The sequence below is a fragment of the Salvelinus fontinalis genome, chromosome 31 (genome assembly GCF_029448725.1).
Source record: "Salvelinus fontinalis isolate EN_2023a chromosome 31, ASM2944872v1, whole genome shotgun sequence".
Classification (NCBI taxonomy): Eukaryota; Metazoa; Chordata; class Actinopteri; order Salmoniformes; family Salmonidae; genus Salvelinus; species Salvelinus fontinalis.
Window position 1 is genome coordinate 11949368 of NC_074695.1, and position 26064 is coordinate 11975431.

The window sequence follows — 26064 nt, forward strand, 5'->3', positions numbered from 1 at the left end:
GCAACAAACAATGTCAAATCAATAGGCTAAAATAAAATGTACATCGAAAATAACATTAATTTTCTTCAAATGTATAGATCTGTTGATCAGAAACATATATATAGACTATAATGATTGTATATGTGAAATTGTAATATACATGTTTATTTATCTTACTTTGTTTACCCTTTTTATTTATTGTTATATTAAGTCTGTTAAAAGTTTAAATATCTCCGTTAGTCGTGTATACTGATAGGGTAGACTGCAGTCGAATCAGTTATTTATTGCCATAACCACCACAGTGAAAACGTCAGTCTAGTACGACAGACTAAACTGCATGTCCCTGGTAGAAAAAAGTTGGTGAAAGTGGCCTGACGTCACATTCCCACAATGCTCGCGCCCCATAACTCGCTGCAGCCTGAGAGCGAGACAGAGACACAGTCAGGCCCCGAATATAGAAACATTATAGAACATTTTAGATTTAAAAAAATATATATCAAACAACAGATCGAGGGAAGAAAGACAGTGAAAGGTGGAGTATCTCCCAACGTATGTTTGCGAAAAGTCGGTGATGGAATGTTACCGGGGTTCCATGAGAAATTGACTAATGCGGCGCTGGAAACTTTTTGGTGGGTAACTGCTCGTTTTTTGTAAGATCTCATAATGTAGCTGCACGTTCTGATGTGTGCATGTTTAAAAAAAATAATTACAGCAACTTTCTTCAATGATTATCTATAGATTGATGTTCGCGACATTTCAATGATCAGTGATCTGTTGTAGTTCTGCAACCGGACACGGTTTAATTTAGCTTATTTTGTAGAAGTATGTCAGCATCGGGGTATTTAAATCTTAATTACGCGATCGTTTCTTCGCTGGAATTTTTGTCGATAAATGTGTTACACATTTAAATCATTGAAGTTGTAAACTTTATGCATTGTGTTAATGATGGCTTTGGCAATGATGATTGATGTTCTGTGCGATTTTTCTACAAATTGAAGAATTTAAAATAATTTCCGAATATTTATCCTGGTGAACATGCTACTGCAGAAGAGCGAGGGAGATAGAAGAAGGGACGTCCCTGTTGTATTTGAAATAGTAAACTACTCCGATGTATTTTTATTTTTTAAGTAGGTCTGCCTACTACACATGTGACATTCAATGTTTACATGCACCATATCCGAATTCATGGAAGTTGTTGCTTGATTTTCAGGCGTTCCAAATCATCACACCATAGAAGTGATGAGTATTTGAGTGTTTTCCTTCGACAGTTCGTCCATTCTGTAATGGCTTGTGTCATAACGTTTGTCGCTGATCGAATGTTTCAGGCGGATTGAGGGGCTATGCGACTTTTGCGTCTCTTGTGTGTGTGTGTGTCTCGTAATGGCTAAACAACACTATAGCAAGCCCTTAGAAGGTGGCACGGTCATGTTATGGATGCGGGAGGGAGCTCGGCTCATTTCATATGCACTGATACACTTTTGTTGTTGTTCGGTTGTTGAACTTTGTAATTTCGTTTCAAACTGTTTTGTCAAACAACATTTGGCTCTAAGAAAACAGATTCTGAGAAGCAACATGTGATTCTGTTGTCTGCACTGGCTGGTCTCAATTATGATCTTTAATAATATTTTAGGCATGGGCCTAATTTTGTATTTTGAAGTGTTTACCTTATTTTCATGTTTTTGATGTAGTCTACATTATACACGCAAAAAAGAAGACTTCCAATGTCGATAGTGATGTCAAGGATCCACATCGTAGCCTAATAGTACGTGCATTAGGCCTACATTGTAACAACAGAGGACTTGTGTGTGCTGATACGGCTGTATAATTAATCATCAATTGTACCAAACCCACATTGCAACGCTACTCCCATGATTGCAACAGAACGGAGCCTGAAACACTGAGCAACATGTCAACACACCTGTGACGTAGTGGCTGTTTTGGATGGCTGCAATTGACTTTTAGTAGTTTCAATCATTTCAAGTTTTACGTCACTAGACTATTATAGCCTACTCGGCTATCAATGCTATTGCTAACTACTTATTGGATGTTCGACCACGTACAGGCTATGTTTTCAGTGTGAAAGTATGGCTACTTGGCGTAAAGTAGGCCTATAGATACAACGTTGCTTCATTTGGCAACAATGTTGCAGGATAAATAAACAATATGCATCCCCGAAAGATTGAACCGCCTATAGATACTGTAGACTACATGTATGCATACTTGTCTAGGCTTGGCTACCTACTAATCACCACGAAATCGTGCGAGGCAACAAATCGCCTCCTCGCTGTTATGGCAGGTCTGACACGAGCATGCTCCCTCCATCAAGGCCCCATTTCCACTGCCTCGAGCCACATAATAAGGAAATGGTAGTTGAGAACGTCACAAGACAATGCTTTTTGTTGTTGACAATTGCAGTGCAAGTTGAGACGCACATGTTGATGTTTGTTCTTTGCCTCATTATTTCTGAGTGAGACTTAGGTCAAACTAAAGTTAAATAAAAACGTGATGCATGTGTAGGCTACAAAGTCCTATCTGGAATAAATAGGAAGTGGATATAGCCTACTTCTGAAATAGTGGTTACTCCACAAGAAATGAACTGGTTTTATATTCAATGAAACTTTTCAAAACAATCCTTTGACTAGAACAATGTAAGATATATATTTTTTTATGTAAACATTTCAAAGTTGAACCGTTTTAGAAGTATGTGTGGAAGTATTGTGGAAAAGACCGGTTGAATGACAAATAACCTAGTAATATCACATTAAACATGACTAAATCAATTTAAAAAAAATCCTCATCCTTGTTTTTGTAGATAAAGATAATTATGTTTTATTCAGCGGTAGGTACGTTGTCATGGATTAACATTTTGAATACTCTTGAAAAACTTTTGAAATATTTATACGACATCTTTTGATGACCTTATACATGAGCTTAGCCTGTGTGGTGGGAAGCCAACAGTTGTATAAGTATTTCCAAAGTTTTTTAAGAGTATTCAAAATGTTTATCCATGACAACGTACCTACCGCTGAATAAAACATAATTATCTTTATCTACAAAAACCAGGATGAGGAAAAAATAAATAGATTTAGTCAAGTTTGCCTTTGATAGAGAAATGTTTTTGTGTGTGGTGGAGGGAGGTCCCCTCGCTTCCTCTGGAAATGTCCCACAATCCCCTTCACCTCTGTGGGTAGGAGGCTGATTTCCATGAGAAAAGAGCATCAGTTGGGTTAATGGGAAGGACAGCTCTCAGGGAGAACACATGGTAGTTAATAACCAGAGATGAACAGGAACAGCTCTGATCCTATTCTCTGTATTTATTCACCTTCTGGGGAGGAGTGGCGAGGCCGGAGGAGTGGCGAGGCCGGAGGAGTGGCGAGGCCGGAGGAGTGGCGAGGCCGGAGGAGTGGCGAGGCCGAAGGAGTGGCGAGGCCGGTGGGGACAGTGGGTTCATGTAACAATGGATGTTAGCATCAAGGCGGCAACAAGATTGTTCTATTTGGTTATTTTCTCAAGAAAGCATGAGAAAAACAGGCAGATTGGGAGCCTGAGGACTGTGGCGAATCATGGTTATCAGAGGCGGTCTGTCTCTCAAAGTGTGTGTATCGCAAGAGGTTGGTGGCACCTTCATTGGGGAGGTCGAGGTCGTGGTAATGACTGGAGCGGAATCAGTGGAATGATATCAAATACAACAAACAAATGGTTCCCATGTGTTTGATGCCATTCCATTTGCTCCGTTCCATCCATTATTATGAGCCGTTTCCCCCGCAGCAGCCTCGGCGTGTGTGCGTCAACCGAGAAGGGAACAATTATTTATTTGAGTTATATGATGTAGTGTTTCACACATAGTAGCTCTGCTGACTGTTGAACCCTGTGGCTGCTTTGGTCACTTCAACTCAGAGAGATAACATCAGAGCCAAGTTCACAGGTCTAATATCACTCCCAAGTCCTCCTCGTCGCTGCTGAACAGTCCAGCACCAGAGAGATAACATCAGAGCCAAGTTCACAGGGCTAATATCACTCCCAAGTCCTCCTCGTCGCTGCTGAACAGACCAGCACCAGAGAGATAACATCAGAGCCAAGTTCACAGGGCTAATATCACTCCCAAGTCCTCCTTGTCGCTGCTGAACAGTCCAGCACCAGAGAGATAACATCAGAGCCAAGTTCACAGGGCTAATATCACTCCGAAGTCCTCCTCGTTGCTGCTGAACAGTCCAGCACCAGAGAGATAACATCAGAGCCAAGTTCACAGGGCTAATATCACTCCCAAGTCCTCCTCGTCGCTGCTGAACAGTCCAGCACCAGAGAGATAACATCAGAGCCAAGTTCACAGGGCTAATATCACTCCCAAGTCCTCCTCGTCGCTGCTGAACAGTCCAGCACCAGAGAGATAACATCAGAGCCAAGTTCACAGGGCTAATATCACTCCCAAGTCCTCCTCGTCGCTGCTGAACAGTCCAGCACCAGAGAGATAACATCAGAGCCAAGTTCACAGGGCTAATATCACTCCCAAGTCCTCCTTGTCGCTGCTGAACAGTCCAGCACCAGAGAGATAACATCAGAGCCAAGTTCACAGGGCTAATATCACTCCCAAGTCCTCCTCATCGCTGCTGAACAGTCCAGCACCAGAGAGATAACATCAGAGCCAAATTCACAGGGCTAATATCAAACCCAAGTCCTCCTCATCGCTGCTGAACAGTCCAGCACCAGAGAGATAACATCAGAGCCAAGTTCACAGGGATAATATCACTCCCAAGTCCTCCTCGTCGCTGCTGAACAGTCCAGCACCAGAGAGATAACATCAGAGCCAAGATCACAGGGCTAATATCACTCCCAAGTCCTCCTCATCGCTGCTGAACAGTCCAGCACCAGAGAGATAACATCAGAGCCAAGTTCACAGGGCTAATATCACTCCCAAGTCCTCCTCATCGCTGCTGAACAGTCCAGACCCAGAGAGATAACATCAGAGAGATAACATCAGAGAGATAACACCAAGGAGATAACACCAGAGAGATAACATCAGGGAGATAACTCTTCCAACGGTTGTCTAAGTGGTGATTCACAACACACACAATGTTGTTCTGTTTATTTGATGAACGTAGTGATCAATTAAACGAAGCAATGGAATTTCACTTATAGCTATGATTTGGTTAAAGTGTGACATGTTTTTAATGTCTGTCAGCTTTGTTTTGAATTCTGTTCAATACTTATTATTTATCATTTTCATTATGGTTCATCATTAAGTATATATTCGGTGTATAGTGGGTATATATATGTGTATATATAAATAAATATATATTTATACACTGCTCAAAAAAATAAAGGGAACACTTAAACAACACAATGTAACTCCAAGTCAATCACACTTCTGTGAAATCAAACTGTCCACTTAGGAAGCAACACTGATTGACAATAAATTTCACATGCTGTTGTGCAAATGGAATAGACAAAAGGTGGAAATTATGGGCAATTAGCAAGACACCCCCAAAAAAGGAGTGATTCTGCAGGTGGTGACCACAGACCACTTCTCAGTTCCTATGCTTCCTGGCTGATGTTTTGGTCACGTTTGAATGCTGGCGGTGCTCTCACTCTAGTGGTAGCATGAGACGGAGTCTACAACCCACACAAGTGGCTCAGGTAGTGCAGTTTTTCCAGGATGGCACATCAATGAGAGCTGTGGCAAAAAGGTTTGCTGTGTCTGTCAGCATAGTGTCCAGAGCATGGAGGCGCTACCAGGAGACAGGCCAGTACATCAGGAGATGTGGAGGAGGCCGTAGGAGGGCAACAACCCAGCAGCAGGACCGCTACCTCCGCCTTTGTGCAAGGAGGTGCACTGCCAGAGCCCTGCAAAATGACCTCCAGCAGGCCACAAATGTGCATGTGTCTGCTCAAATGGTCAGAAACAGACTCCATGAGGGTGGTATGAGGGCCCGACGTCCACAGGTGGGGGTTGTGCTTACAGCCCAGCACCGTGCAGGACGTTTGGCATTTGCCAGAGAACACCAAGATTGGCAAATTCGCCACTGGCGCCCTGTGCTCTTCACAGATGAAAGCAGGTTCACACTGAGCACATGAGCACATGTGACAGACGTGACAGAGTCTGGAGACGCCGTGGAGAACGTTCTGCTGCCTGCAACATCCTCCAGCATGACCGGTTTGGCGGTGGGTCAGTCATGGTGTGTGGTGGCATTTCTTTGTGGGGCCGCACAGCCCTCCATGTGCTCGCCAGAGATAGCCTGACTGCTATTAGGTACCGAGATGAGATCCTCAGACCCCTTGTGAGACCATATGCTGACACATGCACATTTGTGGCCTGCTGGAGGTCATTTTGCAGGGCTCTGGCAGTGCACCTCCTTGCACAAAGGTGGAGGTAGCGGTCCTGCTGCTGGGTTGTTGCCCTCCTACGGCCTCCTCCACGTCTCCTGATGTACTGGCCAGTCTCCTGGTAGCGCCTCCATGCTCTGGACACTACGCTGACAGACACAGAAAACCTTTTTGCCACAGCTCGCATTGATGTGCCATCCTGGATGAACTGCACTACCTGAGCCACTTGTGTGGGTTGTAGACTCCGTCTCATGCTACCACTAGAGTGAGAGCACCGGCAGCATTCAAAAGTGACCAAAACATCAGCCAGGAAGCATAGGAACTGAGAAGTGGTCTATGGTCACCACCTGCAGAATCACTCCTTTTTTGGGGGTGTCTTGCTAATTGCCTATAATTTCCACCTTTTGTCTATTCCATTTGCACAACGGCATGTGAAATTTATTGTCAATCAGTGTTGCTTCCTAAGTGGACAGTTTGATTTCATAGAAGTGTGATTGACTTGGAGTTACATTGTGTTGTTTAAGTGTTCCCTTTATTTTTTTGAGCAGTGTATATACCGGTATGAAGATCTACCTGTATGGAAAATCTAAATGAGGATTATTGCCATGAACCAATTTTCTAAAACCATGTTGAGAATTGAAGGAAAACTGACTGGATCATGTTCTGAAGGCAGCAACAACATTCGTTCTGAAAACATTTTAACATAACTTTAACAACTCGTTTTCAACAAGCAAATAACATCATATTTGAACATTGTTCAAATATTTTCAGAACGAATGTTGTTGCTCACACACACACACACACACACACACACACACACACACACACACACACACACACACACACACACACACACACACACACACACACACACACACACACACACACACACACACACACACACACACACATTTATGTAGATACATTCAGAGTGGTAGACGTTGCTCTGGGCCCTTGCAGTGTGCAGGTCTGTAGTAGGAGAAGGCTTAATGGTTGAACCACATACTGACACTTTTCCTTCTGGATCTTTTTCTGGGAAGAGCGGAGCAGCTGTGGCTTTTCAGGACCTCGTTCCATCCATCACCAAGCACCACTTACACCTCTCCCTCTGTATTTCTCTCCCCTCTCTCTCTCTCTCTGTCCTCCATCCATCACCAAGCACCACTTACACCTCTCCCTCTGTCTCTCTCTCTCCCCCTCTCTCTCTCTCTGTCCTCCATCCATCACCAAGCACCACTTACACCTCTCCCTCTGTCTCTCTCTCTCCCCCTCTCTCTCTCTCTGTCCTCCATCCATCACCAAGCACCACTTACACCTCTCCCTCTGTCTCTCTCTCTCCCCCTCTCTCTCTCTCTGTCCTCCATCCATCACCAAGCACCACTTACACCTCTCCCTCTGTCTCTCTCTCTCCCCCCTCTCTCTCTCTCTGTCCTCTATCCATCACCAAGCACCACTTACACCTTTCTCTCTGTCTCTCTCTCTCCCCCCTCTCTCTCTCTCTGTCCTCCATCCATCACCAAGCACCACTTACACCTTTCTCTCTGTCTCTCTCTCTCCCCCCTCTCTCTCTCTCTGTCCTCTATCCATCACCAAGCACCACTTACACCTTTCTCTCTGTCTCTCTCTCTCCCCCCTCTCTCTCTCTCTGTCCTCTATCCATCACCAAGCACCACTTACACCTTTCTCTCTGTCTCTCTCTCTCCCCCCTCTCTCTCTCTCTCTGTCCTCTATCCATCACCAAGCACCACTTACACCTTTCTCTCTGTCTCTCTCTCTCCCCCCTCTCTCTCTCTCTGTCCTCTATCCATCACCAAGCACCACTTACACCTTTCTCTCTGTCTCTCTCTCTCCCCCCTCTCTCTCTCTCTGTCCTCCATCCATCACCAAGCACCACTTACACCTCTCCCTCTGTCTCTCTCTCTCCCCCCCCCCTCTCTCTCTGTCCTCCATCCATCTCATCCAGAGACTGGGGCTTACACCCCTCCTTTCCCTCTGTATTTCTCTCTCCCCCCTCTCTCTCTCTCTGTCCTCCATCCATCTCATCCAGAGACTGGGGCTTACACCCCTCCTTTCCCTCTGTATTTCTCTCTCCCCCCTCACTCTCTCTCTCTGTCCTCCATCCATCTCATCCAGAGATTGGTGCTTACACCCCTCCTTTCCCTCTGTATTTCTCTCTCCCCCCTCTCTCTCTCTCTCTGTCCTCCATCCATCTCATCCAGAGACTGGGGCTTACACCCCTCCTTTCCCTCTGTATTTCTCTCTCCCCCCTCTCTCTCTCTCTCTCTGTCCTCCATCCATCTCATCCAGAGACTGGGGCTTACACCCCTCCTCTCCCTCTGTCTTTCTCTCCCCCCCCCCCCTCTCTCTCTCTCTGTCCTCCATCCATCTCATCCAGAGACTGGTGCTTACACCCCTCAGGGCTACTAGGTTTATTGCCTGTCTTTTCTCTCTGCAGTAAACACATTGTTTTGCTTTTGGGACTTCGCTGTCAGTTCATTGTCTTTTACATATGGCTTCAACCTCAGAACATACTGGGACATTTCATGGCTCTTTCCAAACAGAATAATGATGAGATCAGTTGACATACAACTGCTATCTGAGCGCCCAGTTTGGTAAAAGATGAATCTGACGTAGTAAGAAAGACTGGAGGAATACATATAGATGACATATGTCAAGGTGTCTATCAGCAATGGAGAACTTTTCCCCCTGAAGTCAAATGCTTCGATTTGTTTAAAAAAAAGAATATTCCTGATGTGATTATTACTATTCAGAGAAATGACCAAGTCAGAGTCTAAATATAAAGGTCAGGTTAAATCGTTCACGCCGATGTTTATGCAATATCTTTGTTCACAAACTCCTGCCTGCGCGAACACTCACACTCTGAGAACTTTGACCTGTGACGTGAGCCTACCTGGCAGTTGTATAATGTTTTACAGTACCCAAAGGGATCCTGTGATTTTATGACTCTGGGAAATGTATTTACTGTGTAAGAACTGCAGAGTAGGTTCCGTTGCGTTGAGCCTCGACCACGAACCTCTGGAGGGAGTCAGTGCCTTGAGACACTCTGACAGTTTGTATATCCTGAACTGCACTAAGCAAAACCTCACCTCGGATCATTCTCTAGCATTATTTCTAAAGATGCTAAGTTTAGGTAAGTGGCAGGAGAACATGTAGGTTTGTATTAAAGGCTTTGGAAATAATGAAGATAAGATGTACCTAAACGTGAGTCATATCCCTGCCTAAGGAGGGAGATATTCTTCTTAGCCCTGTAATGCCTTAAATATGCACCAATCCAGTTATACCATTTTATGTGCCAGTGAATCAGAGGAGATCAGTGAGGAACTGTAGTACTGAGAGGATCAGAGAGGAACTGTAGTACTGAGAGGATCAGAGGAGATCAGTGAGGAACTGTAGTACTGAGAGGATCAGAGAGGAACTGTAGTACTGAGAGGATCAGAGAGGAACTGAGAGGAACTGTAGTACTGAGAGGATCAGAGGGGATCAGAGAGGAACTGTAGTACTGAGAGGATCAGAGAGGAACTGTAGTACTGAGAGGATCAGAGAGGAACTGTAGTACTGAGAGGATCAGAGGGGAACTGTAGTACTGAGAGGATCTGAGAGGAACTGTAATACTGAGAGGATCAGAGAGGAACTGTAGTACTGAGAGGATCAGAGGGGTCAGAGAGGCCAAAAGTTTTGAGAATGACACAAATATACATTTTCACAAAGTCTGCTGCCTCAGTTTTGTATGATGACAATTTGCCTGTACTCCAGAACGTTATGAAGAGTGATCAGATGAATTGCAAATAATTGCAAAGTCCCTCTTTGCCATGCAAATGAACTGAATCCTCCAAAAAACATTTCCACTGCATTTCAGCCCTGCCACAAAAGGACCAGCTGACATCATATCAGTGATTCTCTCTTTAACACAGGTGTGAGTGTTGACGAGGACAAGGCTGGAGATCACTCTGTCATGCTGATTGAGTTCGAATAACAGACTGGAAGCTTCAAAAGGAGGGTGGTGTTTGGAATCATTGTTCTTCCTCTGTCAACCATGGTTACCTGCAAGGAAACACGTGCTGTCATCATTGCTTTGCACAAAAAGGGTTTCACAGGCAAGGATATTGCTGCCAGTAAGATTGCACCTAAATCAACCATTTATCGGATCATCAAGAACTTCAAGGAGAGTGGTTCAATTGTTGTGAAGAAGGCTTCAGGGTGCCCAAGAAAGTCCAGCAAGCGCCAGGACCGTCTCCTAAACTGCACGCACAGTGAGGCAAAGATTTTGGAGAATGGCCTGGTGTCAAGAAGGGCAGCAAAGAAGCCACTTCTCTCCAGGAAAAACATCAGGGACAGACTGATATTCTGCAAAAGGTACAGGGATTGGACTGCTGAGGACTGGGGTAAAGTCATTTTCTCTGATGAATCCCCTTTCCGGTTGTTTGGGGCATCCGGAAAAAAACTTGTCCGGAGATGACAAAGTGAGCGCTACCATCAGTCCTGTGTCATGCCAACAGTAAAGCATCCTGAGACCATTCATGTGTGGGGTTGCTTCTCAGCCAAGGGAGTGGGCTCACTCACAATTTTGCCTAAGAACACAGCCATGAATAAAGAATGGTACCAACACATCCTAGGAGAGCAACTTCTCCCAACCACCCAGGAACAGTTTGGTGACGAACAATGCCTTTTCCAGCATGATGGAGCACCTTGGCAAACGGGATAACTAAGTGGCTCGGGGAACAAAACATCAATATTTTGGGTTCATGGCCAGGAAACTCCCCAGACCTTAATCCCATTGAGAGCTTGTGGTCAATCCTCAAGAGGCGGGTAGACAAATAAAAACCCACAAATTCTGACAAACTCCAAGCATTGATTATGCAAGAATGAGCGGCCATCAGTCAGGATGTGGCCCAGAAGTTAATTGACAGCATGCCAGGGCGGATTGCAGAGGTCTTGAAAAAGAAGGGTCAACACTGCAATATTGACTCTTTGCATCAACTTCATGTAATTGTCAATAAAAGCCTTTGACACTTATGAAATGCTTGTAATTATACTTCAGTATTCCATATTAACATCTGACAAAAATATCTAAAGACACTGAAGCAGCAAACTTTGTAGAAATTAATATTTGTGTCATTCTCAAAACATTTGGCTGAGGATCAGAGTACTGTAGTACTGAGAGTAATGACTGATTCACACACAGAGCAGAACACAGTCAGACACCGTGTCTGGTGACACATTACCCCTTCCTTCTTCCCAAGTGATTTTTAACAACCCCTCCACAACCCAACCCTGTTCCACAATCCCAACCCCTAAAAAATGATGCCAATGAAAGCATCTCTCCATCCTTAGATGACAAGAAAGCATCTCTCTCTCCTTAGATGACAAGAAAGCATCTCTCCCTCCTTAGATGACAAGAAAGCATCTCTCTCTCCTTAGATGACAAGAAAGCATCTCTCCCTCCTTAGATGACAAGAAAGCATCTCTCCCTCCTTAGATGACAAGACAGCATCTCTCCATCCTTAGATGACAAGAAAGCATCTCTCCCTCCTTAGATGACAAGACAGCATCTCTCCATCCTTAGATGACAAGAAAGCATCTCTCCCTCCTTAGATGACAAGAAAGCATCTCTCCATCCTTAGATGACAAGACAGCATCTCTCCCTCCTTAGATGACAAGAAAGCATCTCTCCCTCCTTAGATGACAAGACAGCATCTCTCCCTCCTTAGATGACAAGACAGCATCTCTCCCTATTAGAAAGAAGTAGAAAAACATGAAGTTGAGACAGTGTGAAATGATTCCCAACTTTTGTTTGGTAACATTCAAAGCTCACAACATTTGGCCAAAACGTTTGAGAGGGTGGTGAAGGTAAGGATGCATACATTGAGAGATGAGGGAATATGAACATTGTGTGAACATTGGATTTCTAAATGTGGAGAGAACTTCATTAGGACATTAGAGTGTATGGGAGGGGAAAGTCCCATCAGGTAGCGCAGCTTTGCTCGGTGTCTAGGTGAATGTCCTCTGTTCATTCAAGACCAAGTCGAGTACAATTCAGTTTCTGATCTGAAGTCTGTCTGAACATGTCATCGTTTTGAACTGCTATGAATTCACATACTAAATGAACCTACATTAATCAGTGGTTCATAGTTACAACAGTTTTTCTACAACTGAGAGAGGAAGAAAATGCAGCGGCCCAGCGCCTTTTTGGACCAGGAGTCCTGATTGGTTGCCCTTTTGGACCAGGAGTCCTGATTGGCTGCCCTTTTGGACCAGGAGTCCTGATTGGCTGCCCTTTTGGACCAGGAGTCCTGATTGGCTGCTTGATTTCTTCTCTTTATCTCCTGTCTGTTCTCTATTCATCTCTCGTTTGTTACCTTTCTCTCTCATCCTCCCAGCTCTCTCATCCTCCCACCTCTCTCATCCTCCCACCTCTCTCATCCTCCCACCTCTCTGACATCCTCCCACCTCTCGGACATCCTCCCACCTCTCTCATCCTCCCACCTCTCTCATCCTCCCACCTCTCTGACATCCTCCCACCTCTCTGACATCCTCCCACCTCTCTGACATCCTCCCACCTCTCTCATCCTCCCTCTTCTCTCATCCTCCCACCTCTCTGACATCCTCCCACCTCTCTGACATCCTCCCACCTCTCTCATCCTCCCACCTCTCTCATCCTCCCACCTCTCTCATCCTCCCACCTCTCTGACATCCTCCCACCTCTCTGACATCCTCCCACCTCTCTGACATCCTCCCACCTCTCTCATCCTCCCACCTCTCTCATCCTCCCACCTCTCTCATCCTCCCACCTCTCTCATCCTCCCACCTCTCTGACATCCTCCCACCTCTCTGACATCCTCCCACCTCTCTGACATCCTCCCACCTCTCTCATCCTCCCACCTCTCTCATCCTCCCACCTCTCTGACATCCTCCCACCTCTCTGACATCCTCCCACCTCTCTCATCCTCCCACCTCTCTCATCCTCCCACCTCTCTGACATCCTCCCACCTCTCTCATCCTCCCACCTCTCTCATCCTCCCTCTTCTCTCATCCTCCCACCTCTCTGACATCCTCCCACCTCTCTGACATCCTCCCACCTCTCTGACATCCTCCCACCTCTCTCATCCTCCCTCTTCTCTCATCCTCCCACCTCTCTGACATCCTCCCACCTCTCTGACATCCTCCCACCTCTCTCATCCTCCCACCTCTCTCATCCTCCCACCTCTCTCATCCTCCCACCTCTCTGACATCCTCCCACCTCTCTGACATCCTCCCACCTCTCTGACATCCTCCCACCTCTCTCATCCTCCCACCTCTCTCATCCTCCCACCTCTCTCATCCTCCCACCTCTCTCATCCTCCCACCTCTCTCATCCTCCCACCTCTCTGACATCCTCCCACCTCTCTGACATCCTCCCACCTCTCTCATCCTCCCACCTCTCTGACATCCTCCCACCTCTCTGACATCCTCCCACCTCTCTCATCCTCCCACCTCTCTCATCCTCCCTCTTCTCTCATCCTCCCACCTCTCTCATCCTCCCACCTCTCTCATCCTCCCACCTCTCTGACATCCTCCCACCTCTCTGACATCCTCCCACCTCTCTCATCCTCCCACCTCCCTCATCCTCCCACCTCTCTGACATCCTCCCACTTCTCAGACATCCTCCCACTTCTCGGACATCCTCCCACCTCTCTCATCCTCCCACCTCTCTGACATCCTCCCACCTGTCTGACATCCTCCCACCTCTCTGACATCCTCCCACTTCTCAGACATCCTCCCACTTCTCGGACATCCTCCCACCTCTCTCATCCTCCCACCTCTCTGACATCCTCCCACTTCTCAGACATCCTCCCACTTCTCGGACATCCTCCCACCTCTCTCATCCTCCCACCTCTCTGACATCCTCCCACCTGCCTGACATCCTCCCATCTCTCTCATCCTCCCACTTCTCTCATCCTCTCGCATCCTCCCACTTCTCTGACATCCTCCCACCTCTCTGACATCCTCCCACCTCTCTCATCCTCCCACCTCTCTCATCCTCCCACCTCTCTGACATCCTCCCACCTCTCTGACATCCTCCCACCTCTCTCATCCTCCCACCTCTCTCATCCTCCCACCTCTCTGACATCCTCCCACCTCTCTCATCCTCCCACCTCTCTCATCCTCCCACTTCTCTGACATCCTCCCACCTCTCTGACATCCTCCCACCTCTCTCATCCTCCCACTTCTCGGTCATCCTCCCACCTCTCTGACATCCTCCCACCTCTCTCATCCTCCCACCTCTCTCATCCTCCCACCTCTCTGACATCCTCCCACCTCTCTCATCCTCCCACCTCTCTCATCCTCCCACCTCTCTCATCCTCCCACCTCTCTGACACATTCCCACCTTTCTGACATCCTCCCACCTCTCTCATCCTCCCACCTCTCTGACATCCTCCCCCCTCTCTCATCCTCCCACCTCTCTGACATCCTCCCACCTCTCTCATCCTCCCACCTCTCTGACATCCTCCCACCTTTTTGACATCCTCCCACCTCTCTGACATCCTCCCACCTTTTTGACATCCTCCCACCTCTCTCATCCTCCCACGTCTCTGACATCCTCCCACCTCTCTCATCCTCCCACGTCTCTGACATCCTCCCACCTCTCTCATCCTCCCACCTCTCTCTCACCCTCCCAACTCTCTGACATCCTCCCACCTCTCTGACATCCTCCCACCTCTCTGACATCCTCCCACCTCTCTCTCATCCTCCCACCTCTCTGACATCCTCCCACCTCTCTGACATCCTCCCACCTCTCTGACATCCTCCCACCTCTCTCATCCTCCCTCTGTCTCCCCCCTTAATACGGCAATACTACCCCATTCACACATATATACCGTACCCTTCATGAACACGTGGTTGACTGCATGTTGTCCTGCCTCGATGCACATACTTCCCCTCTCTTTTCCTTCCTGTCACATTTCTTCCTCTTCCTCTCTTTTCCTTTCTCTTCCTCTCCTCAAAGTCTTGGATGACAACAACACAAAAAAAATGAAAGTGGAGTGACAACTTTGAGTCCCTTTTCTGTGTCCCTTCCAGTTTTAGTGTGAACTTTTCGAGTTTGATTGAAGGTTCCCTTTCTCTGGTGTCTGGTGTGAAAGCTGTCCTAATTGAATGATAAAGTGCCCCCTGAGATGGAGTCCAGTGAACAGGCAACAATGCCCAGCCTGTGTGTGGTAGAGGGATTTTGGTTCACATCCAGCCTTTGCTTCTCTACTCCGAGAGAGGGCCTATTACACAGCTCTCTGCTGGACTAGGTCACGTGATCGCATCTCTCTCTCCCCCTCCTCCTCTCCGTACTGTGTCCTCCCCTTCCCCAGTGTGGGCTGGCCAATCGCGGGCCAGTGGGTCCTCTTCACACTGGCCATGTGGTTGAATGGCCTCATTTTGCCAGCGAGTGACTTTCTGCACATATCTCTGTGCTCACCGCCTCTGCTGCCTGCTGGACGCCACAGTAACAGGGGGGGGAACAGATCTGTATCCAGGCATATTCAGCTCATAGAGATACAACCGCCAGAGAGTTTCTGCAAAAACTCACCAGCTCAAAATACCCTAAATTCACATACACATTCATGTCTTTATCTACGGTAGAATGTCCTACAGTATAGATGGATGTGACTTTGAAGAGGTTGAGAGCTTTTGAGAGAGACAGTTGGAACTTCGTGTCTATCTAACGTTCATACGTCTACGCTGACTTTGACTGTTTTACTGTTGGGCTGCGTTCCCTTAGCCTACAGCTATTTTAGCCCATTCTATCTGCGTACAAATGGAAATAGATTTGTCGTATCAGTTTAGTTATTTTTGTCCATATTCACCAAAACAGGAGATATTTCAATATGTGAATATACTTTGATCTTGCCTAAACACCAAACTGTGACGAGAGAGAGATGTTTATTTAATACTCCTCTGTTTAGCACCTCAGTCCAAATATTGAAGTACAGTACTTGCCCGTTTGCTCTGTGTTTTTTTGTGGAGAAACACGACAAAAGTATGTGGACACCCCTTCAAATGTAGTGGATTTGTCTGTTTCAGCCACACCCGTTGCTGATAGGTGTATAAAATCCAGCACACAGCCATGCAATCTCCATAGACAAACATTGGCAGTTGAATGGCCCGAACTGAAGAGCTCAGTGACTTTCAACGTGGCACCGTCATGGGATGCCACCTTACCAACAAGTCCGTTTGTTAACTATCTGCCCTGCTGGAGCTGCCCTGGTCAACTGTAAATCAAATCAAATTCTATTGGTCACATACACGTGTTCAGCAGATGTTATTGCGGGTGTAGCAAAATGCTTTTGTTTCTAGCTCCAACAGTGCAGTACTATCTAACATTTCACAACAATATACACAATACACACAAATGTAAAGGAAGGGAATTAAAAATATGTAAATATTTGGATGAGCAACATTTTAGAATGCAGTATATACACATGAGATGAGTAATGCAAAATATGTCAACATTATTAGTGACTAGTGTTCCATTATTAAAGTGGCCAGTGATTCCATGTCTATGTATATAGGGCAGCAGCCTCTAAGGTGCAGGGTTGAGTAACCGGGTAGAAGCCGCCTAGTGAATAGTGGCTATTTAACAGTCTGATGGCCTTGAGATAGAAGCTGTTTTCAGTCTCTCAGTCCCAGTTTTGATGCACCTGTACTGACCTCGCCTTCTGGATGGTAGCGGGGTGAACAGGCAGTGTCTCGGGTGGTTGATATCCTTGATAATATTTTTGACCTTCCTGTGACATCGGGTGCTGTAGGTGTCCTGGAGGGCAGGTAGTTTGCCCCCGGTGATGCGTTGGGAAGCAACGTCAACACAAGAACTCTTCACCGGGAGCTCTATGAAATGGGTTTCCGTGGCCGAGGAGCCGCACACAAGCCTAAGATCACCATGCGCAATGCCAAGCGTTGGCTAGAGAGGTGTACAGTTTGCTGCCATTGGACTCTGGAACAGTGGAAGCACGTTCTCTGGAGTGATGGATCACGCTTCAGTCTGACGGACGAATCTGGGTGTTTGGCGGATGCCAGGAGAACGCTACCTGCCCCAATGCATAGTGTCAACTGTAAGGTTTGATGGAGCAGGAATAATAGGTCCCTTAGTTCAGGTGCAGGGAATCTTAACGCTACAGCATACACTGACATTCTAGACCATTCTGTGCTTCCAACTTTGTGGCAACAGTTTGGAGGAGGCCCTGCCTTGTTTCAGCATGACAATGCCCCCCGTGCACGAAGCGAGGTCCATAGAAAAATGGTTTGTTGAGATCGGTGTAGAAGAACTTGACTGGCCTGCACAGAGCCCTGACCTCAACCCCATCGAACACCTTTGGGATGATTTGGAACGCCGAATGCGAGCCAGGCCTAATCGCCCAACATCAGTGCCCGAGATCACTAATGCTCTTGTGGCTGAATGGAAGCAAGTCCCTGCATCAATGTTCCAACATCTAGTGGAAAGCAGGTGTCCACATACCTTTGGCCATGTAGTTTAAGTGACCAGTTGATCTCCCATAAGCCTCAGCTAGATGGCAGCACGCTCACCACTGTGGTGGATGAAGATTAAAAATCAGTCAATCCTTCATTTGTATTTGTTATTTGTTAAGTGAACTGATCAGTCGTAGCGTTTCCTAAATGATTGTTATTGTAATGAATAGTATGGAATGGGGATAATCAATCTTTTGTATGTGTATATGATGATATTATCCTGGCGCTTACTGTGTGTACTTTTATGGTAATTACTGAAAACCATATATGTATGTTTAGGGTAAAGTGACAAAGAGATGTACTGTAGCCTGAAGCTCATCTGGCATTGAGGAGGACCTCTGGTACTGAGACGGGCAAACTATTTTACCCCTCATCTGAAATCTCAACTTCCCTTTCCCTGAGTAGTCCAGGGCTTCAAGCATTCCCTCCTTTCTCTCTCTCTCACACACACACACACACACACACACACACACACACACACACACACACACACACACACACACACACACACACACACACACACACACACACACACACACACACACACACACACACACACACACACACACACACACACACACACACACACACACACACACAAGTTGTACTTGCAGTGTACTGGAGGTAGTGAGGTGGAAGGCCAGTCGTTCTAATGAGTGTGTTTTTTATATCTGTGGAGGAGAAGGACGGAGGAGGAAAGTGTTAATATGTGTTAATGAATAACTGCTGAGCAGGGAGTCCCCTGGACCTAATTCTCTCCGTTCTCTCTTTCTTTCTCTCTCTCTCTCTATCCCTTCACCTTTCTTTCTCTCTCCCACCTCTCCTTTCTTTCTCTCTCTCCCCACTTTCTCATTTCTCTTTCTCTCTCTTCTCTCCCTTTCTCTCTCCCTTCTTTCCTTTCTCTCTCTCTCTCCCTTCTTTCCTTTCTCTCTCCTTTCTCCTTCCCGTCCTACACATTTTGCGTTTCCCCCTCTTGCCAACTCTCTCATACATGCCAATCCTCTCCTGATACTGAAGAGAAATTCACCTGTAGAGTTAGTCCCGTTGCCATCACTCGATGGTGCAGAGGGGGATAGCCCGCCTCTGGTATTCCTTATGGAAAAATGGCCACTACACTGCTCAATAGAGGTATTACCTCTCCCCATGTCTACATCCTCTGATCTGGTTTCCAATATCTCTGCCCTGATACAAAGACTCATCTATGTCCTGTGGCTGACCAGTGAGGCAGCGGCATGTCACAGTACACACACATGGTTCAGTAACAGCCAGAGTAACCTTTAGGACCAGAAGCACGATCAATGAGTTTAACTTCAATGAACTACCAGACATAACTAACCATTAAGAAAGTTCAACTTAGATAAGTGTTTTTGGTTGTTTGAGTTAGGCTTGAATACAAAAAGATATGATTATTTCAGAACATTTAGGGAAGTTGGCTCGCTAACTCATTGATCCTGCTTTGTAGGCACCAAGGATTTAACAATGACAAGTCTCAATTCTCTCTTTCAGTTTCACTATTGCTGACGCCGTCTTACTCTTGCTTAGATAAACATACACAAAGGGCATTAGGGAGTCTGAACCCAATCCCCTCATAAACTCCCTTTCGGTGGTACTCTCCCCTTTCTCTACCCTCTTCTCTCTCTCTCGCTATTTCTCTCCCCCTCTCTCTCCTCTCCTTTCATGTTTGTCATCCTCTCTGTCATATCTCTGGCAGAGCCTGTAGCCTCTGATTCAGAAAGTGATTTTGTTTATAAAATTCAGGGAATGCAAGCTGCCGATTTTCAAGGTTTATGCAAGAATGAACTGTAAAAAATATATTTTTTACAACTTCTCCACCTTTTTGCCCCTCCCCCGCGCATATTTAAAAAGTAGAAGGAAATGACATGAGAGCGCATCTTCAAACAGCAAACAAAACATTGGGAAATTAGGAGTTGATTGACAGGATCAAGGAAAAAGCTCTCCGTTGAAACCTGTAGATTTCTGTAAACAAAGCCCGGTGAACAATGCCTGTTGTTTTAAGCATAGCTGACGTTGCCAAACTTAGATTGTTTGTTGCTGACCCCGTATGAAAAAGAGAGCGCGAGTGGCGGGGAAACAAAAGTGTGAAAGTCCCAGCGCCCGGCGGCCTGTTGCCGTGGTTGTGGATATGTTAGCTCTCAGACAAAAACACAATCCTGTTGCCGTGGTTGTGGATATGTTAGCTCTCGGACAAAAACACAATCCTGTTGCCGTGGTTGTGGATATGTTAGCTCTCGGACAAAAACACAATCCTGTTTCTCTGTGGGCTTGTCTCCTCAACTAGTTGTTTCAAATGAAAAAATGTCAGTTTGTTGATAACACTTTGCATTAGGTTACCAGTTATGCAGGGTTTGAAAGTAACCTAATCAATTAGGTTACTTCGATTTGGACTAACAGAGGGATGGCAGGTGGACTAGCGGTTGCTAGTTCGGATCACACGAGCCGACAAGGTAAAAAATCCTTGAGCAAAGCAGTTAACCCCCAACAACATCAGCTCTCTCAGGCACCCGATGTGGCAGCCCCTCGCACCCCTCCCATTCAGAGGGCTTGAGCTAAGGTACCTGATGTGGCAGCCCCTCGCACCCCTCCCATTCAGAGGGCTTGAGCTAAGGTACCCGATGTGGCAGCCCCTCACACCCCTCCCATTCAGAGGGCTTGAGCTAAGGTACCCGATGTGGCAGCCCCTCACACCCCTCCCATTCAGAGGGCTTGAGCTAAGGTACCCGATGTGGCAGCCCCTCACACCCCTCCCATTCAGAGGGCTTGAGCTAAGGTACCCGATGTGGCAGCCCCTCACACCCCTCCCATTCAGAGGGCTTGAGCTAAGGTACCCAACGTGGCAGCCCCTCACACCCCTCCCATTCAGAGGGCTTGAGCTAAGGTACCCGATGTGGCAGCCCCTCACACCCCTCCCATTCAGAGGGCTTGAGCTAAGGTACCCGATGTGGCAGCCCCTCACACCCCTCCCATTCAGAGGGCTTGAGCTAAGGTACCCGATGTGGCAGCCCCTCACACCCCTCCCATTCAGAGGGCTTGAGCTAAGGTACCCGATGTGGCAGCCCCTCACACCCCTCCCATTCAGAGGGCTTGAGCTAAGGTACCCGATGTGGCAGCCCCTCACACCCCTCCCATTCAGAGGGCTTGAGCTAAGGTACCCAACGTGGCAGCCCCTCGCACCCCTCCCATTCAGAGGGCTTGAGCTAATAGCCGGAAGTCAAGTTTCGGTTGGACCTTGTGTGTAACTGATAATAAATCAAATCAAATCAAATCAAATTTTATTAGTCACATACACATGGTTAGCAGATGTTAATGCGAGTGTAGCGAAATGCTTGTGCTTCTAGTTCCGACAATGCAGTAATAACAACAAGTAATCTAACCTAACAATTCCGCAACTACTACCTTATACACGCAAGTGTAAAGGGATAAAGAATATGTACATAAAGATATATGAATGAGTGATGGTACAGAACGGCATAGGCAAGGTGCAGTACATGGTATAGAGTACGGTATATACCTATGAGATGAGTACTGTAGGGTATGTAAACAAAGTGGCATAGTTTAACGTGGCTAGTGGTCCATGTATTACATAAGATGGCAAGATGCAGTAGATGATATAGAGTACAGTATATACATATACATAAGAGATGTGTAATGTAGGGTATGTAAACATTATATTAGGTGGCATTGTTTAAAGTGGCTGGTGGTACATTTTTACATAATTTCCATCAATTCCCATTTTTAAAGTGGCTGGAGTTGAGTCAGTATGTTGGCAGCGGCCGCTAAATGTTAGTGGTGGCTGTTTAACAGTCTGATGACCTTGAGATAGAAGCTGTTTTTCAGTCTCTCGGTCCCTGCTTGGATGCACCTGTACTGACCTCGCCTTCTGGATGATAGCGGGGTGAACAGGCAGTGGCTTGGGTGGTTGTTGTCCTTGATGATCTTTATGGCCTTCCTGTGACATCGGGTGGTGTAGGTGTCCTGGAGGGCAGGTAGTTTGCCCGGGTGATGCGTTCTGCCGACCTCACTACCCTCTGGAGAGCCTTACGGTTGTGTGCGGAGCAGTTGCCGTACCAGGCGGTGATACAGCCCGACAGGATGCTCTCGATTGTGCATCTGTAGAAGTTTGTGAGTGCTTTTGGTGACAAGCCGAATTTCTTCAGCCTCCTGAGGTTGAAGAGGCGCTGCTGCGCCTTCTTCACAACGCTGTCTGTGTGGGTGGACCAATTCAGTTTGTCCGTGATGTGTACACCGAGGAACTTAAAACTTTCCACCTTCTCCACTACTGACCCGTCGATGTGGATAGGGGGGTGCTCCCTCTGCTGTTTCCTGAAGTCCACAATCATCTCCTTTGTTTTGTTGACGTTGAGTGTGAGGTTATTTTCCTGACACCACACTCCGAGGGCCCTCACCTCCTCCCTGTAGGCCGTCTCGTCGTTGTTGGTAATCAAGCCTACCACTGTAGTGTCGTCCGCAAACTTGATGATTGAGTTGGAGGCGTGCATGGCCACGCAGTCGTGGGTGAACAGGGAGTACAGGAGAGGGCTCAGAACGCACCCTTGTGGGGCCCCAGTGTTGAGGATCAGCGGGGTGGAGATGTTGTTACCTACCCTCACCACCTGGGGGCGGCCCGTCAGGAAGTCCAGGACCCAGTTGCACAGGGCGGGGTCGAGACCCAGGGTCTCGAGCTTGATGACGAGTTTGGAGGGTACTATGGTGTTAAATGCTGAGCTGTAGTCGATGAACAGCATTCTCACATAGGTATTCCTCTTGTCCAGATGGGTTAGGGCAGTGTGCAGTGTGGTTGCGATTGCGTCGTCTGTGGACCTATTGGGTCGGTAAGCAAATTGGAGTGGGTCTAGGGTGTCCGGTAGGGTGGAGGTGATATGGTCCTTGACTAGTCTCTCAAAGCACTTCATGATGACGGAAGTGAGTGCTACGGGGCGGTAGTCGTTTAGCTCAGTTACCTTAGCTTTCTTGGGAACAGGAACAATGGTGGCCCTCTTGAAGCATGTGGGAACAGCAGACTGGGATAAGGATTGATTGAATATGTCCGTAAACACACCAGCCAGCTGGTCTGCGCATGCTCTGAGGACGCGGCTGGGAATGCCGTCTGGGCCTGCAGCCTTGCGAGGGTTAACACGTTTAAATGTTTTACTCACCTCGGCTGCAGTGAAGGAGAGCCCGCAGGTTTTGGTAGCGGGCCGTGTCAGTGGCACTGTATTGTCCTCAAAGCGGGCAAAAAAGGTATTTAGCCTGTCTGGAAGCAAGACATCCTGGTCCGCGACGGGGCTGGTTTTCTTTTTGTAATCCGTGATAGACTGTAGACCCTGCCACATACCTCTTGTGTCTGAGCTGTTGAATTGCGATTCAATTTTGTCTCTGTACTGGGACTTAGCCTGTTTGATAGCCTTGCGGAGAGAATAGCTACACTGTGTGTATTCGGTCATGTTTCCGGTCACCTTGCCCTGGTTAAAAGCAGTGGTTCGCGCTTTCAGTTTCACGCGAATGCTGCCGTCAACCCACGGTTTCTGGTTTGGGAATGTTTTAATCGTTGCTGTGGGTACGACATCGTCAATGCACTTCCTAATGAACTCGCTCACCGAATCAGCATATTCTTCAATGTTGTTGTTGGACGCGGTGCGGAACATATTCCAATCCGCGTGATCGAAGCAGTCTTGAAGCGTGGAATCAGATTGGTCGGACCAGCGTTGAACAGACCTGAGCGCGGGAGCTTGTAGTTTTAATTTCTGTTTGTAGGCTGGAATCAACAAAATGGAGTCGTGGTCAGCTTTTCCGAAAGGAGGGCGGGGGAGGGCCTTATATGCGTCGCGGAAGTTAGTATAACAATGGTCCAGAGTTTTGCCAGCCCTGGTAGGACAATCGATGTGCTGATAGAATTTAGGGAGTTTTGTTTTTAGATTAGCCTTGTTAAAATCCCCAGCTACGATGAATGCAGCCTCAGGGTGTGTGGTTTCCAGTTTACAGAGAGTCAGATAGAGTTCGTTCAGGGCCATCGATGTGTCTGCTTGGGGGGGAGTATATACGGCTGTGATTATGACCGAAGAGAATTCCCTTGGTAGATAATGCGGTCGACATTTGATTGTGAGGAGTTCTAGATCAGGTGAACAGAATGACTTGAGTTCCTGAGTGTTGTTATGATGGTCACACCACGTCTCGTTAATCATGAGGCATACCCCCCCGCCCCTCTTCTTACCAGAAAGATGTTTGTTTCTGTCTGCGCGATGCGTGAAGAAACCAGCTGGCTGCACCGACTCCGTTAGCGTCTTTTGAGTTAGCCATGTTTCCGTGAAGCAGAGCACGTTGCAATCCCTGATGTCTCTCTGGAATGTTACCCGTGCTCGGATTTCATCGACCTTATTGTCAAGAGACTGGACATTGGCGAGTAGTATGCTAGGGAGTGGAGCGCGATGTGCCCGTCTCCGAAGCCTGACCAGGAGACCGCTACGTTTTCCCCTTTTACGGCGTCGTGTAGCTTCGCCGGCTGGGATCAGGTCCATTGTATTGGGTGGAAGGCAAGACACTGGATCCGTTTCGGGAAAGTCATATTCCTGGTAGGAACGGTGGTTAGTTGACGTTAATCGTATATTCAGTAGTTCCTCCCGACTGTATGTAATGACAGCTAAGATCACCTGGGGTACCAATGTAAGAAATAACACATAAAAAAACAGAATACTGCATATTTTCCAAGGAACGCGAAGCGAGGCTGCCATCTCGCTCGGCGCCCGGAAGTAGACAAGAATAAATGTAATGTGTCACCCCCCCTCACCCAACAACAACACCCAACAACAACAACAACAAACCCCCCCCCCCCCCCCCCCCCCCAGAACAATGTAGATGATCTATAGGAATCACAACGTCATTGGGTATCTTGGATGGACCAATCAGCACACCTTGCCACTAATATAGACTGTTATTGTTGTTGGAACCCGGGCCGACGGGTTGACTAAACACTTATTGATTATTGATTGATCGGAGGCTTTATGCCCAGTATTGTACAACATATCATGTCCAAATAGTCAGAATCATACATTTGTTGATTTGTATCTTTTCATTCTTTTAATCCTTTAAAATGCACAGTTATTATCTTGTAGCTGAACAAGCAATCAAACAGTCTGAACCGTCAGTTCATAGATGTTTAGAAATACTGACCACTCAGTTTATAAACTGATAAAAATAGACAATTTCCAAACCTGACATTTTTTTTTTTTTTTTTTTTTAGATCATTTGTCCTTGAGATACAGTAATGTGTAGATCTAGTCTTCTGAGATGTCCATTATAACAACAGTAATGTGTAGATCTAGTCTTCTGAGATGTCCATTATAACAACAGTAATGTGTAGATCTAGTCTTCTGAAATTCCTGTCCATTATAACAACAGTAATGTGTAGATCTAGTCTTCTGAGATTCCTGTCCGTTATAACAACAGTAATGAGTGACAGAAAGCTTCCTGTATTCTTACAGTGTCTGATATAAAGCACCAGTCAAAAGTTTGGACACACCTACTCATTTTTTCTTTATTTGTACTGTTTTCTACATTGTAAAATAATAGTGAACACATCAAAACTATGAAATAACACATGTGGAATCATGTAGTAACCAAAAAAGTGTTAAACAAATCAAAATATATTTTATATTTCATATTCTTCAAAGTAGCCACCTTTTTTTCTTGATTACAGATTTCACTCTTGGCATTCTCTCAACCAGCTTCATGAGTTAGTCACCTGGAATGCATTTCAATTACAGGTGTGCCTTGTTAAAAGTTCATTTGTGGAATTTATTTGTTCTTAATGCGTTTGAGCCAATCAGTTGTGTTGTGACAAGGTAGGGGTGGTATACAGAAGATGACCCTATTTGGTAAAATACCAAGTCCATATTTTTTTATTTGATTTTATTTCACCTTATGGTAAGAATGGTAAGAACAGCTGAAATAAGGAAAGAGAAACGACAGTCCATCAATACCTTAAGACATGAAGGTCAGTCAATCCGGAAAAAGTTCAAGAACTTTGAAAGTGTCTTCAAGTGCAGTCGCAAAATCCATCAAGCGCTATGACGAAACTGGCTCTCACGAGGACCGCCACAGGAAAGGAAGACCCAGAGTTACCTCTGCTGCAGAGGATAAGTTCATTAGAGTTACCAGCCTCAGAAATTGCAGCCCAAATAAGTGCTTCATAGAGTGCAATTAACAGACACATCTCAACATTGACTGTTCAGAGGA

At 46.5% G+C, this 26064-nt stretch overlaps 1 protein-coding gene across 1 annotated transcript in view; it reads left to right on the forward strand.

Moving 5' to 3' along the window:
- Positions 1-376: 376 nt before the first annotated feature.
- LOC129829547 (zinc finger protein PLAGL2-like) overlaps positions 377-26064 on the forward strand; it is a 50814-nt gene continuing 25126 nt past the window's right edge. Inside the window, exon 1 of the mRNA XM_055891303.1 lies at positions 377-608. The gene's annotated coding sequence lies outside the window, so the exon portion shown is untranslated. The remainder of the gene's footprint in view (positions 609-26064) is intronic.